Genomic DNA, 16665 nt, shown 5'->3' on the forward strand with positions numbered 1-16665 from the left:
CTTGTATTGAGTCAATGGTGCCGTCCACACACACAATATCTACTACCGATGGTTGCTTTTTAGGAACTGGTTATGGAAATATCGGTAGTAGATATCGTGCGTGTGGACGGCGCCAATGCCATTGGCTACGTCCACACTACCGATATCTACACCTGATATTTGCGAATTTTTCTATAACCATGTAAGATCGCCAATTTAGTAGTCGGCGGTCATCAGTGTAAGACAGGTGAGGGGGTCACCAGTTATAGAACAGGTGGTCGAGTGAAAGGTTTCGACCGTTTCCCGGCCTATGGAAATTCAGTTGAGTTTGAAAGAGGATATTTATTTTCGTTCAATTGGTACAATGGTTATTGTATGTACGAAGAGGTTTCTTCGGAGAAGTGATCTGTTTGAACTCCAGAGGCTCACTCTGCCGGTGGAGGTTGCTGCGTTGGTTTATATATGGAAGTTCTAAGCGTGGCGTGTCCAAAAGATCTCTTTGTTCTCCAGGGCACGTGTTCTCAGGACGAGAGTTTTATGGGTTCATACGCCTGGACGTAGTTCGTTTTTATGGGTTCAGTGAGTTCTTCCTTTGTTTCCAAGACACGTGTATAGAAACACGTGTCGACCTTTTGACGAGGCGAGCGTGTGCCATGCGTTAATGACTTTCCTAGATATGTGTCGCAGTGACCTGATGAGATCATTTCAGTTGTACTATATGCCTACAACCAGTTCCTAAATAGCAACCACAGGTTGCAATGGTTCGGTGATAACTAGTCAAATGTGAACCGGTCACAGGACAACCGGTCGCTCTAGATCGGTCACACGTGATCACCCGTCACACTAAAACTGGTCACGAGAAAACTGGTCACACCCTAAAATCGGTCAATCAATTTTCTCGTGACCGATTTTAGGGTGTGACCAGTTTTCTCGTGACCAGTTTTAGGGTGTGACCAGTTTTAGTGTGACGGGTGATCACGTGTGACCGATCTAGAGCGACCGGTTGTCCTGTGACTGGTTTACATATGACTAGTAGTCCGTTTACCGTTGCAATATGGGAACTGGGTATGGAAAATTCGAGAATATCGGGTGTAGATATCAGTAGTGTGGACGTAGCCATTGACAAATGCAACACTTGAATGAATCTAAACGTTTTCGTGTAGTGGCAGTTCTGTAAATTTCCAGTTTGTGTTTCAGTCGGATGCTTTACGTAAATAGCCTGTGGTGGCTCGCTATACGACATGGTCGAGTTTGGTTACCTTCCTGCGAGTGGGGACCAACTCGGCTTGGTTCGGAGAGCGGCTACTCACTCTGCCTTCAGCTGTCATAAATAAAACACGTGCATCAACATGCCAGTCGTCTCATTCGTTCATCCCCCATAAGCCTATTAATTATTATCGCTTGTTCGAAATACGCGGTTTGCAAGTGGCAACTACGACGGCCTCGGAATTTGGAATCTTGGATATAAAGAGTTTTCATCCAAGGTAATAAATTATTTTCAATATTATTTGGTTTCATTCGTTCAAAAATATAATTCTATTATTTATTCATATTTTCATCCCTCTAGAAAATGGAACGACAAAAATCAACAGTTTGGAATCACTTTAAAAGAATTCAACAAGAATCCGGAACATGTAAGAAGTTTGCAACTGTATGTAGATATTGTGAAACGAAATATAGCTTTCCAAATGCTACAAAAATGATAAATCATATATCTACGTGCGCTTAATATCAAGAAAATAGAGAAAAAATCACGTGATTGAGACATCACTTTTAATGGATAGCGATATTATTGACTTATGTAGATGCAATAGATCAGCCCACTACTTATGAATCTTCGTGTTTACTGCACGTTTACCTAGCATAAGACGTAGGCGAATAGAATTATATTTTGACAATACTACTGGTTCTGAATGTCATAAACTTGATAGAGCATTTTCTAAAGCAATATATGCATCAAACTGTCAATTATCTATTGTTCCAACAATATATACAAGTTCCCGGTTTATTCCCAGTTTTTTTCCCGTTAGTTCAAAATTCCCATTTTTGCCCATCTCTTGTAACATCCCAAATGTGAATCGCTACAAAGATAACCGCCGCTACGAAAATCGCTCGCACGGATCTCCTGTCACACAGAAATTCGTCACATAGGAAAATTGGCGTTCAGAAAACTGCCCGAATATTGCTCAGCAAATCTTTTTTTTTTACGATATCCGGGCAGTTTTGAGAAATATTTGGGCAGTTTTTTGTACGAAAATTTTCGGGCGACAGGAGTTCCGCACGAGCGATTTTCGTAACGGTGGTTATCCTGGTAGCGATTCACATTTGAGATGTAATCACCGAGCCGCTTAAGGTCTGTTCATACCTAATCGGCACGAACCGACTTCAGCAGGTATTCGGTCGTACGAAAAGTATTCTTTGATACATTCTGTATGGGCCTATTAATGTTATCCGTAACTTATCCGTAACGTACGAAAAACAGCAGTAGCCAGCAAATTCTATTCATACTTTATAGTAGTATCGTATCCGTTTTTACCTGATAGTTCAATATTTTATTGAACTGTCATACTTGAAACTCATTATTACGGTTATTTCCATAAAACTGAAATTATTGAATTCATTTTCACTTTTAAACAACAAATCTTGTTTCGTTTTCGTTTCCAATCTTACAAAAATAGCAGTTCATTTTGGTTTCGTTCCATTTTATAGTCCTAGAACTAAACATACAATCCACATTCGATGACATGGGTGTTTTATATAATTTGAATGTTAAGCACAGTCAACATCTCAAATTAAACATGAAATTTGTTCAAAATTAATGTACATACATAACATTTGGTTAGGATTTATTTTGCTGTCGTCTCCGGATGAAACCTATCCTATTTATTTTAGGTGGTAACCTTACTGATAGATAGTTTTAAAATGATTTCGAATCTGATAATAGTGACTGCTGGCAATTTATCCTGCAATATGCAAGTAGTAAGAATCATTGTTTTAAAATAATATTGTGGCGGCTCGCTTATACGACATGGTCGAGTTTGGTTGCCTTCCTGCGAGTGGGGACCAACCCGGCTGGGTTCGGAGAGCTGCTACTCACTCTGTCTTCAGCTGTCATATAATAAACACGTGCATTAACATGCCAGTCGTCTCATTCGTTCATCCTCCATAATATATCAAACATGTGCTGACGAGTAGTTACACGTGCGCAAATGAATATTTTCGGAAACGTCATATTGTGGCCACTGCGCAAGACAAATTGCGCCATATCGTCATTCTCTGTTATGTATAAGTAAGCCGATTTTGCCTTGCACTCTGCCAAAACTCGTCGGAACGTGTCGGAAGCCTATTCTGATGTTAAGCATATTCTGCTGTATTCGAGCCGGAAATATGAAGTGCTGTAAACGTGTACTGCTGTTATGCATGGAAATTATGTATGTACTGCCTTTATATAAAAATAATGCTCTGAAAATGTGATTTTATCAAAAAAATTGTCAAAATGTATCCATAGAAGGCTCTACGACGTTTTGTTAAAATTATTCTAAAAATTGTATATCGATCTTTGTAATTGGCCAGGAATTCTTCTTCATAGTTTATATTTAGTAATGAATAGAACTGGAATTAAATAAATAATTTATGTGGTCTATAATTTTCTGTAGAACAAGTTTGATCTCAATGGCTTTTAAATACGTTGTATGATGTATATTATTTTTTTCATTAAGGCCTGACCACTCTATGCGACCGTACACTGCTGCGACGCGACACGACAAGTTGATACAAAAGGCAACTCTGTCGCGCGGTGTCGCATGACTGTGAGCGCGAGTGTAAATAAAAAGTATTGCCAGTGCAGAAGAAAACGGCCTGGTCAACAGTGCACAATTATTATACATACCTATACAATATTTAGAATTTGAAACAATCATATTCAGTACACATTATTAAAATTTAAAAGACATTTACTGATATTTACCAAAAGACGTTTACCAACCACTTTTTTGAATTGCTCGTCTTTTTATTTACACTCACACTAACACACAACAACCAGTGACAACAGCGAGCGACCTTAATCTCGGCTTTTACCTTTTTCAATATCATAGAAATAAGGCCGTGTTTAGCGGTGTTATTTGCTGCAGCCGCAACGACCGCAACGGTTTGAAACGATCTTCACGTCCGCGCTCGCTCCACCGAACCGGCCGGTGTTTTAATAACAAATAGCAAATACACAAAGTACGCAACTGTCATATCGTGGTTTTTTTATTTATTTATTTATTATATTCTATTTATTGTACCCATCTGTAATAAATTATATACGTAATATGTATATCTGTACATATATAGGTAGTTATAAACTTGCCCTTCCAACTGGAAAATGGCCGCCGTGGCAGTTCGTGTGCGCACTCGGTTATTGACGATGGTTAAAAGTTTTACGCGAACCCAATTTGTTCTAATTGGCAACGCTTTATGGCTCGGAGATGTATGTGTATGTGTATAATATAGTATATACCTTTTATATAATTACATAGAATTCAATGCATGACATTTTATAATTTAAATCACATTGAATTATGCTTTTCACTGTATCAATAGAAAGCAAATTGCGCTCATCTGTCCATTGAGCTTTAATTAATGAGAGCACACGTTCAACATGCGCTTTGTTCGGTGAGATGGCAAACAAGTATTGGCATTTTCAGTATTCTTTCTGTCTCCTCAGTCTTTATGAAATAGTATAACCATTCATCATGCACATCTTTCGTTTTCCATTCTTCACACGTTATATTTTCGATAAATTACTTCAGATACATTACTTCCTCATAAATTGAATCCGTGAACAATATGTATACCTCTTTCACTTAAATATGCAATAGTTTTTTCACTATGTTCCCATTCGGGTACTATACGGAGAAGCATACATGAAAAAACATCACTTTGCCAAATAATTGATTCCAACGTTGAAAAAATTCTCGACATCTTTTTCAAATGCTTCTGCTTGTGTCGTCATAATATCCTTATGTTTTTTCAGTTTGTTGCATGTCTGGCTTGCTTAAATTTACTACTTAATCTCTCCGTTTATTTTTTTGTGTCCTCTAAAATAATTTGAATGTGGTATATACTTCTGAGAAATCACTCACCAAACAACTGTACTTGGTAATAAGTAATTCTAAATATTGTCTTATGGTTATGGTTTCAGAAAGATCTTTCTTTATTAATAAAAGTACATGTGTGAATTGATTTGAGAAAATTTCTGGATATTTTTTTCTGAGATTCAAACAATGGTCTGGAGTATCTTTTTCCGACATATTAATTATTTTCCTAGGTTCAAGAAAACCGAAATAGTTTCTCACTACCTGTATTCCCGCAAAACGTGTCTTAATTTAAACAGTTATTTTGTCGATTTATGGCCCCCTATCTCCGTGGGCCCGTAAGCATTGCTTACCCCCTCTCATCAATGGCAGTAGAAGCTGTATTGTGAATAATGTGTGCAGGACAACCGACTCCTTTTATATTTGCAGAGAACGTTTCTTGTAATTTATTAAGAACATTATTTCAACATTAAAAAAAATTCGTGTCAGTATTGTCAGCCCCGATAGATTCGAAAAAATTAGAATTTTTTAGTACCTCAATGCAAAATGCCGTTATTGTATCCAAATTTTTATTTGGTAATGTTTGTAACTCCAGAAGTTTAACTTGTATGCCATCATTTTCCGTTAAATAATGGATGAGTATTGGAAACATCTTCATATATTAATAATTGCTGGAATCTGTAGAAATTCCATAATTTTTTTTTGTATTTACGGAATGAGGTGCCAGTATATTTTTAATTATAGCAGTTGCTTTCGTTCTTGCCATAGATTGTTTACTTGCAATTTTAGAATAGAGATACATAATGGAATTCAGCTTCGTTGTACAGTCTTAACGAATTGAATGTCTGATGGTGCTTAATAGTTTTGTATGCCGTTGCTAATTCCTATCAAGTTATTATGTATCTAATATACAATTTCGAAAGAGACTTTGCATGTACATAAGCATCATTGGTTGGGAACTTCGTAAACAATACAAAGTTTCTATGACGACAATTCAATTGGTTGAATATTATATTTTTTTCGATTCAAATAAATTTAATAAAAAATTAAATGAATATTTACTATTAGATTCGCCATGTTTACACTGTTTATGTTACAAATACTGAGCGAAGCCGGGTAAAACAACTAGTGTAAAATATTATAGGAATTTTTTATTTTAGTATGCGTACATTTTAAATCGACCGGGACAAATGACTCTCTGACTGGGACATAGACCTCAAAACTGGGACATGTTCCGGTGTACCAGTACGTATGGCAGCCCTAGTTTAGTATATAATATAATAAACGTTGAGTATTTTTGTTTGAAACTGTCTATATAGAGCAGTGTTTCTTAATCATGTTGAAAGAATCGCCCCCTTAAAATTATCAATAAAATTATCCAACACCACCCCCCCCCCCACCATAAAATTATACTTTTCTCTATGGATTTCCTACTACAAATAAAAACAAAAATTAATCTATTGTTACTACATATATTGATAAAGTAATAAGAAATACAAATAATAGAATTTATAAATAATAGACTTGACAAACACTTCTATCCATATTTTTGGAACAGATGAGAATGCTTTCCCGAAATTCCTATGTTTTTTTTCATTTTCTTTTTTATTATTATTTAAACTGTATCTTTCAGGCACCAGTCTCTTAACACAGCGAACCTTCGGATTTGTTGGAGCAACCAATTTAACCTGGTACGATCGGACCATGAGACCACAACGCTTGCAGACATCGTAAGACCCCTCGAAAAATATCGTTGCCCTTTAAAAGGGGGTCAGTTCAACCATTGGTCGACGCCCCATCCCTCCTTTTCGACATCGTTGACACAAGCTGAACATAACTACAGCGCTCGTCATTTTAAATTTGGATTATAATATTATTTCAATACACTATTATTAATGTAAGAGTAGTTTATTCTGAATAATTGAGTAATGTGGAAACTGAATGAAGACAACACTTCTTCGTACTATATTCGACCTAGACTGCCCTCGGATCCATCAATTCTCGACTTCTATCTACTGGGCCTTCCGTTACATATCTTCCACCTGGACCATCCTTGAATTGCTATTTTAAATACCCATATGTATGTATACAATTTTTATTTTAATCGATTACTTTAAGATTTATTTTTATTGTTTAAATGTGTGAAATCTTAAAATTAATTTATTATATCTATCAGGTATCTTATTATTAAGGGGGTATTCTAGTCTAGAGCAGTGCTACTCAAACTATGGTATGCGGCCCAGTACTGGTCCGTGTACCGACGGCAGCCTGTCCGTGCACAAAGAAGTAAATAAAAAATTAAAACAATAGCTTATTATAACGTATATATTAATTAATTAATTTGGAAGATAAACTAATTGATCTGACTACAAATGAAGAATTAAAAAAGTGTTTTGAAACCACAACTTCACTTGCGTCCTTTTAGATCAAATTGAAAGCATAAGTCTTCCCAGATATTTAAGAATATGCACTGAAACTCTTTTACCTTTACGAGACTAGTTTCTCAACCATTAGTTTAATAAACACAAAATATCGTAATAGTGTAAATATTCATGATCCATTACGTGTGGAATTAATTATTGTCTTCGATAAAACCACGACTGGATAAGTTATCTATAGAGACCCGGATTTTGGGCATCTATTTTTGTCAATTTTAGCATTTTCATTTTGCATTTTAGCGTTTTAGGGCATTAAAAATGTTCAATTTTAGCATCTATCTTTATGAAGAGTTTAATTTTAAATAAAAAAACATTTCGATGAGTTTTAATAAAATTTATATACATATATACAATTTAAATATAACACAACAATTAAAATATAATAGAAAAATTCAAAAATGTTTTGGAATTAAAATTACAATGAAAAAAACATGAATATAAAAATACAAAGACAAAAAATATGAATATAAAAATATAATACCAATTAAAATTTATTAAAACTCAACATGGAGCATATTTCTATAGATTCTTTTTTGAGATTTGTGCGACGATCGGTAACAATTACATATATTGTATTTACTAAAATACCTTTCAGCATCCACACTATTGACGGGACACCAAATAGATTTTAGAGCTGCACAACCAAACTCTTCATATTTAATTTTTGTTGCCATCAATAATAGCAATATATCCAGCGTGGATTGTCTTTTTATATTCTCTATTAACTGTCTAAAAAATTGCTGATATCCTTCCAAACATTGAGCCTCTTTCAATACATTAAACAATGGCAGGTTTCTAAAAAACAAAACTGTTTCTTTAACATTTATATTAGACTTTGTACCTGCCACAGATGGATTGAATAGTTTACTCAATGTTTGGAGGAATATATTTGTCTCATTTAGTCTTGAGCGCGAGTCTAATTTTAAGACGCTTTTTTGAGCAGCCTTTTGGATACACAGCTCCAACTGTTCAAGAAGACATTCTTTTGTTTACGGTAGTAGACAAAAGCAGTTGCTTGGTTTCGACATGTAAAACACCGTCTATGGTAAACTGCAAGCTGTTTTATCCCCTCAATTTCTTCACATAATAAATGGGCAAAGGGATAGGAAGACCCTTCTAAATTGTCACTTAGTTTTATGCAAATTTCACTTTTGTTTGTTATTTTAGCATCTATTCGCATATTTTACGAATTTAGCATCTATTCCGAATGTTAGCATCAATTAAGCATTAATAGCAAAATGCCCAAAATACGTGTCTCTAGTTATCTAATAACAAACAAGCTCATTTCTCATTAGTTTTTTTTTTTCATTTTCATTTTTCATCTTTGTCTAAGTACATATATGATATAGATATTGTACTTCTTTGAATTCAACAAAATAAATTTTACTACTTATATTTAATATTATTTTTATTTGTTATATGAACAAATTTTCACTCATATTCATATATAACATTCTATTTAAAAATATGATGCCGGTCCGTGAGAATTACTGAAAATTATATGCTGGTCTGCCAACTGAAAAATTTTGAGTAGCACTGGTCTAGAGGCATGAATTGTAGGTATTTTTTCAGGTGCAATAAAAAAAACCAAAAAATATTTTTAGTAGCCACTATTTTACCAAATATTTATTAATTTTTGAAGAATACATAAAAAAAAAACCAAAGGAAAAAATTAAAAATTCAAAAAGTTACAGGCTGATGAAGTGAGGGTCTCAAAAAAATGGGGTGCCCTGGTTGACACGATTGCAACCCTCCTAGTAATTTGATATCAAAAAAACAAATTAATTCTTAATCCGAACAAATGCTGCCATCGCCCGAACTACGGAAAAGTCAAATTTTTTTTTTTAATAATAATAATAATACTAATAATTACTAATAATAATAATAATTACTAATAATAATAATAATACTAATAATTACTAATAATAATAATAATACTAATAATTTATAATAATAATAATATTGATTTTGGGTTTGCTGCAAATGATTGCATACCACCCGGCTGCATGCTCATTTCGATTGAATTTTAACTGTTTGAATTTCAGCATGTACGAGAGACGAGATATTCATGGGGTTGCGCAGATGAGATTTCGATGTACATTGATGATTGGCAATTCTTAAAATTGGGTTGGATCTTTCTGGCAAGTTTAAAATGGCAAAAGTATGAAATGAGTATGCGCCCGCTTGGTTTGCAATCGTTTGTAGCGCGGGACTGATTTTATGTCCGACAACCAGAAAAACAATTTTTGTCCGAAAATGTTCTCATTGCCGGTATGTGTGAGTTTTATTATCGAATTTTGTTTTGTAACCTTATATTCCTCAAATACATAAATGAAGTCGTGGGTTGGTCACATCTGAATTTTTTTTTTATAGTACATATTAAAAAATACACACCGTGACTGGACGACGAATCGAAACAGAAGAATAACGGGAAAACTGACTGAACCTTCGAAGTCAACGATATGCGACAAAGAAAATAAGAGAAACTCCTGAAATTCGCTAACGACGACTAGAACGTGCACGTGATAGACGGAAGGCAAATCAAAAAGAAACACCAGAACAACTTGAGCGAAGATTAAAAAGTCAATAAGAACATAACTGAAACTCTGGAAGAATCAAATGTTCGTTTGAAAGGTAAACGTGAAAGTATAAATACGAGCGTAAGAGACAGAAAAATAATGAAATGTTTGGTTGAGAGAAAAACGTGAAAAAGCGAGTACGAGTAGAGAGGAACAGGCAGAAGAAGAACTAAATGGTTAGGCTGAGAGACAATCGTGAAAGAACGGTTGTATTGAGATTATTATCAAATAATATTATATAAATATATTTATAAACGTTGGGCAATGCGATATAGATAATTTTGACGAGAGTTCAGTTATTAGTCATAGCTCCAGAAATATGAGTCGTTTATAAAAATAACCTTTATAAAATGAATCAAAATATGTCGCGTAGTAAAATATCACTTTCACAATTCAAAATAACGGAAACGGCAATAATTTTAGATAAATACAATTCCGTGATGTGTGCCGGTAAATTAACTCAACAGTGGGTGGTGGAATCATGCACCCAAGTAGAAGCTAATAATTATAATTTAATCCGGTGGGATCATATCAAGGACTCGCGGATCAAATGACTAACAATCTGTCTGGGGTGCCCATATGGCGCCCTACCATCTTGCCATCTAGCATATGTATCTTCAGACGGGTTTCCAAATTACCGACGTCGTAGGTAAACATGCGCGATCGTGCCTAATACAAATATTAATAATCAATATTTTGTGCCCTATAACAAATACTTAATTTGATGCATATATATGTAGATATTTATACTTTAATCAGTGCAGTAAAATACGTTTTTAAATATATGTTCAAGGGGTTTGATTGCGCAAACGTTGTCGTTGAGGGTGGTGAGGAGGGGCCGGAAGTAATTATTGACGAAATTAAACATTTTTAGATTGCAGATATGTCAGCGCATCGGAGGGAATGTGGTGTCTTAAAATGCACGATCGATCGCACGCAATATGTCATTTAGCTGTCCATTTACCATTCGAACAATCCGTATTTTTCGACGAAGGGAGGGAACGCAAAACTTAAGAGCGCGCAGAACATCGAGATACATCTTTAATGGCGTGGTTTAAATTAAATTCTCTAGATCCCGAGGCGCGACCTTTTACTTATACCGAAAAAATATGTTTTAAATCCGCGTCGTGTTTGGGTAAATAATAAAGGTCAATGGGCAAATAGTATGGGAGAAAAACCCACAGCGGACAGAAATGAAATTGTGAGGATATATAGATAAATGTCTCTAGTTTATCATGGTAAGGGTCGCTTTCTTGTGGGTTGTGGGAATATTGAAAAACGAGCGAAAAAATATTGCAACGAGCGAGACGCGACCCTATACCTGCGTGTGAGAGAGAGGGAGCGAACGTATACCTGCCGATTTGATCACGCGGGACGTACATCAACTCGCCAAAACCCTTTACTTACTAAAGTTTTGTAAGCGTCGAAGGGTAGCTACCCGTGGAGAAGAAACCAAAACAAACCCGGAAGAAAAAAAAATCTGAGTATGGCTGCTTTAGTAGCTATTTAACAGAACGACAACTTATATTTAATAGTAGTATTCCATTTTTTGAATAAATATATTTTTGGTTCAAACTTTGTTCTCCCATGGATTCTAAATAAAATAACCATATATAATGTTAAGTGAATTTATGCTCTTTCATTTCATATCATTTTCATTCATGTCCGCGACCGGGTCTGATTGCGCCCAATGACCTTAAGTCATATTAAATCGCATGGCCGACGAGGAAAAAAAAATACCTTAGTGCAGATTCTATAGTAACCGATGACCCACGCGATAATTTAAATTTTCCGATAACGGTGGCTGGTTTACTGCCTCATGAACTAAAATTAAAAATAGGTTCCATAGTCATGCTGTTGCGTAACATGAATGCGAAAATGGGGTTATGTAACGGTACCAGATTGTTAGTTCGCGGAATGTATACGAAGTTTTTAGATTTAGAAGTCATTTCCGGGACGCGAATAGGTAATCGAATATTTTTACCGCGTATTGATCTATCTGCCTGGTCTGTCTTCGTCAAGAAGGCAGACAACTCAGCTACGCGTGGCTAACCTCAAAATCACGCGTGGCTTCTTTGTTGACTCCCCCCCCCCCTCTTTCCCCCTGTTTGCTCTATGTACATTCAACGTGAAAATATAATCATTGTGATCAGATTTACGACCTGTTTTCATTGGTTTACAATTTCCCGCCCTTGTCCCGCATCACACTCACTTACGTACACTGTACGAGAGAGAGATATACATCGAGCCGAGCCGACATCAGCAGAGACCAGACCACCGACGACGAAGGAAGGCACCTTGAGGAAACCAGCCCCGCTCACGCTTACCACGAGCTATCTCACAAACCGACTTCAGGGGGATCTCGATTGAGCACCCCTGGCGTCCGTACAATCTATTTATAAATATATTTACAGTATTCACAAGTAATAAATAGAAAAACATATATTATATACATATGTAGATAATAGCATATTTATAAAAATATTGTAAATATTAAGCGGGCTCTTCACTCGCGTGCGAACACGGCGCGAAATCGCGCCACGAATCAGCGAGTGTGGTGACATCTTTTTACTAACCTCTTTTTACTCGGTTCGCGCCAGTGGCGTAGCTAGAAATTTCGGGCCCTGATGCACAAATTTCTCCCCACTTCCTGGCCAGTTTGTTCGCTTCTGATTTTATTTCTTTATGAATTTCGTAATTTACTAAAATTCTGATATATACGATCAAACACCAAAGTGGCTTCATCTAAACTTTAAAGTAAGATCTCGTTTCTGCAATCGATGTTTCTACTCGAGGGCTACACGCCTGATTTGTTATTGACACGCCTACTTAGTGTATAGCAGTGGTGTACGGTGAAATTGTTTCATATCGATAATGGGCCGTATGCTTTGTATCATTATGCACAATGTTAGCTTCGCCACTGGAAGTGTTGTAGTTTCGAAGTTCCCCGCCAAAAACGGGGAACGCCATGCAGCGCGAAACGCAAACACACACTCACATTTCGACTCACACACAGAGTTTCCGGTTTACGGCGCGAGTTTAGTTTGCGTGCTCAACGAGAATGGACGACGATGTGGCTGCTGCTGCTGCTGTGACTCTGTATGCTATAACGTGCAACAAACAATTATGCCTATATTAAAAATAAATGGAGAAAAAATTCACTCATTTTAAATCTATGTATTTGAAAATAAAATTAATAAACATAATATGTATTTAATAAAGATTATGTATTTTGGTATGCATTGTTATATTACTGGAGATTTGTCCCTCCTATCGAAGTGCATCAACATACAACTGTAGTAAAAAAAGATTTAGATAAGAAGGCTATATATATTTAGATAAAAAGGCGTTATGATAATTTCTGACTGAATGCGGGCGAGTTTGATTATGCTCAAAGAGTATTATTATAGACGCGTGGAGCCGTCGCAGCGTTCTGTTGAATAACGATTCGTTCAACAGAACACTGCCGGCTCCGCGCGTCTACGTGGAACGCCATAACGCGCGAAACGCACACACGCACATTCGACTCACACACACGGTGTTAGCGGCCGCACACGATGCGAGTGAAGAGCCCGCTTTACATATAAAAATATTGACAATTCTGACAAATAGAAGCTTATAAAACGTCTATATATGTAAGTGTATCTAACATCTATCCATTGCAATTATTATACACTAGTGTTGGGCCCGTTGATTTCAACGGGTGGTTTCGAAAAGGAATTGAAATTGGGGCGCGGAGGGGCGAAGCCCTAAAAGGCAACTGATCATGGGGGCGAAGCCCTAAACGGCAATTGCTCATGGGGGCGCCGAGGGCGAAGCCCTAGAAGGCAAAATTTTTTTTTTGATTTTTGTAAAAAAAAATTTTTGATTTTTTTTTTTTTTTTTTTAATTTTTTTTTAAAATTTTTAAAATTTTTTAAATTTTTTTTTTTTTTTTAATTAAATGTTTACTATTAGCTTAGTCATGTTTAAGCGGTTTATTTAAGCGGACGTGGAGGGGCGAAGCCCCAAAAGGCATTAGTTAAGGGGGGCGAAGCCCTAGACGGCAATTAACCATGGGGACGTGGAGGGGCGAAGCCCTTATCGGCAACTGATCATGGGGGCGAAGCCCCAAAAGGCATTAGTTAAGGGGGGCGAAGCCCTAAACGGCAGTTAATCATGGGGGCGCGGAGGGGCGAAGCCCTAAAAGGCATTAACTAAGGGGGGCGAAGCCCTAAACGGCATTTAATCATGGGGACGCGGAGGGGCGAAGCTCTAAAAGGCAACTGATCATGGTGGCGAAGCCCTAGACGGCATTTAACCATGGGGACGTGGAGGGGCGAAGCCCTTATCGGCAACTGATCATGGGGGCGAAGCCCCAAAAGGCATTAGTTAAGGGGGGCGAAGCCCTAAACGGCAGTTAATCATGGGGGCGCGGAGGGGCGAAGCCCTAAAAGGCATTAACTAAGGGGGGCGAAGCCCTAAACGGCATTTAATCATGGGGACGCGGAGGGGCGAAGCTCTAAAAGGCAACTGATCATGGTGGCGAAGCCCTAGACGGCATTTAACCATGGGGACATGGAGGGGCGAAGCCCCAAAAGGCATTAGTTAAGGGGGGCGAAGCCCTAGACGGCAATTAACCATGGGGACGTAGAGGGGCGAAGCCCTTATCGGCAACTGATCATGGGGGCGAAGCCCTAGACGGCAATTAACCATGGGGACGTGGAGGGGCGAAGCCCTAAAAGGCATTAACTAAGGGGGGCGAAGCCCTAGACGGCATTAAATCATGGGGGCGCGGAGGGGCGAAGCCCTAATAGGCATTTACTAAGGGGGGCGAAGCCCTAGACGGCAATTAATCATGGGGTTGCGGAGGGGCGGAGCCCTAAAAGGCATTAACTAGGGGGGGCGAAGCCCTAAACGGCATTTAATCATGGGGACGCGGTGGGGCGAAGCCCTAAAAGGCAACTGATCATGGGGGCGAAGCCCTAGACGGCATTTTATCATGGGGGCGCGGAGGGGCGAAGCCTTTATCGGCAACTGATCATGGGAGCGAAGCCCTTGAAGGCATTTAATCATGGGGGTGCGGAGGGGCGAAGCCCTAATAGGCAACAACTAAGGGGGGCGAAGCCCTAGACGGCATTTAATCATGGGGACGCGGTGGGGCGAAGCCCTAAAAGGCAACTGATCATGGGGGCGAAGCCCTAGACGGCATTTTATCATGGGGGCGCGGAGGGGCGAAGCCTTTATCGGCAACTGATCATGGGAGCGAAGCCCTTGAAGGCATTTAATCATGGGGGTGCGGAGGGGCGAAGCCCTAATAGGCAACTGATCATGGGGGCGAAGCCCTAGACGGCATTTTATCATGGGGGCGCGGAGGGGCGAAGCCTTTATCGGCAACTGATCATGGGGGCGAAGCCCTAGACGGCATTTAATCATGGGGGCGCGGAGGGGCGAAGCCCTAATAGGCATTTACTAAGGGGGGCGAAGCCCTAGACGGCAATTAACCATGGGGACGTGGAGGAGCGAAGCCCTAAAAGGCATTAACTAAGGGGGGCGAAGCCCTAGACGGCATTTAATCATGGGGGCGCGGAGGGGCGAAGCCCTAAAAGGCATTAACTAAGGAGGGCGAAGCCCTAAACGGCAATTAATCTTGGGGGCGCGGAGGGGCGAAGCCCTAAAAGTCATTAACTAAGGGGGGCGAAGCCCTAGACGGCATTTAATCATGGGGGCGCGGTGGGGCGAAGCACTAAAAGGCATCAGCTAAGGGGGGCGAAGCCCTAAACGGCAATTGCTCATTGGGGCGTGGAGGGGCGAAGCCCTAAAAGGCAACTGATCATGGGGGCGAAGCCTTAGACGGCATTTAATCATGGGGTTGCGGAGGGGCGAAGCCCTAAAAGGCATTAACTAAGAGGGGCGAAGCCCTAAACGGCAATTAACCATGGGGACGTGGAGGGGCGAAGCCCTTATCGGCAAGTGATCATGGGGGCGAAGCCCTAGACGGCAATTTATCATGGGGGCGTGGAGGGGCGAAGCCCTAAAAGGCATTAACTAAGGGGGGCGAAGCCCTAGACGGCATTTAATCATGGGGGCGTGGAGGGGCGAAGCCTTTATCGGCAACTGCTCATGGGGGCGAAGCCCTAGACGGCAATTAACCATGGGGACGTGGAGGGGCGAAGCCCTTATCGGCAACTGATCATGGGGGCAAAGCCCTAGACGGCATTTAATCATGGGGGCGCGGAAGGGCAAAGCCCCAAAAGGCATTAGCTAAGGGGGGAGAAGCCCTAAACGGCAATTAATCATGGGGTTGCGGAGGGGCGGAGCCCTAAAAGGCATTAACTAGGGGGGGCGAAGCCCTAAACGGCATTTAATCATGGGGACGCGGTGGGGCGAAGCCCTAAAAGGCAACTGATCATGGGGGCGAAGCCCTAGACGGCATTTTATCATGGGGGCGCGGAGGGGCGAAGCCTTTATCGGCAACTGATCATGGGGGCGAAGCCCTAGACGGCATTTAATCATGGGGGCGCGGAGGGGCGAAGCCCTAATAGGCATTTACTAAGGGGGGCGAAGCCCTAGACGGCAATTAACCATGGGGACGTGGAGGAGCGAAGCCCTA

Source organism: Arctopsyche grandis, chromosome 3 (genome assembly GCF_051622035.1).
Source record: "Arctopsyche grandis isolate Sample6627 chromosome 3, ASM5162203v2, whole genome shotgun sequence".
NCBI classification, from domain to species: Eukaryota; Metazoa; Arthropoda; class Insecta; order Trichoptera; family Hydropsychidae; genus Arctopsyche; species Arctopsyche grandis.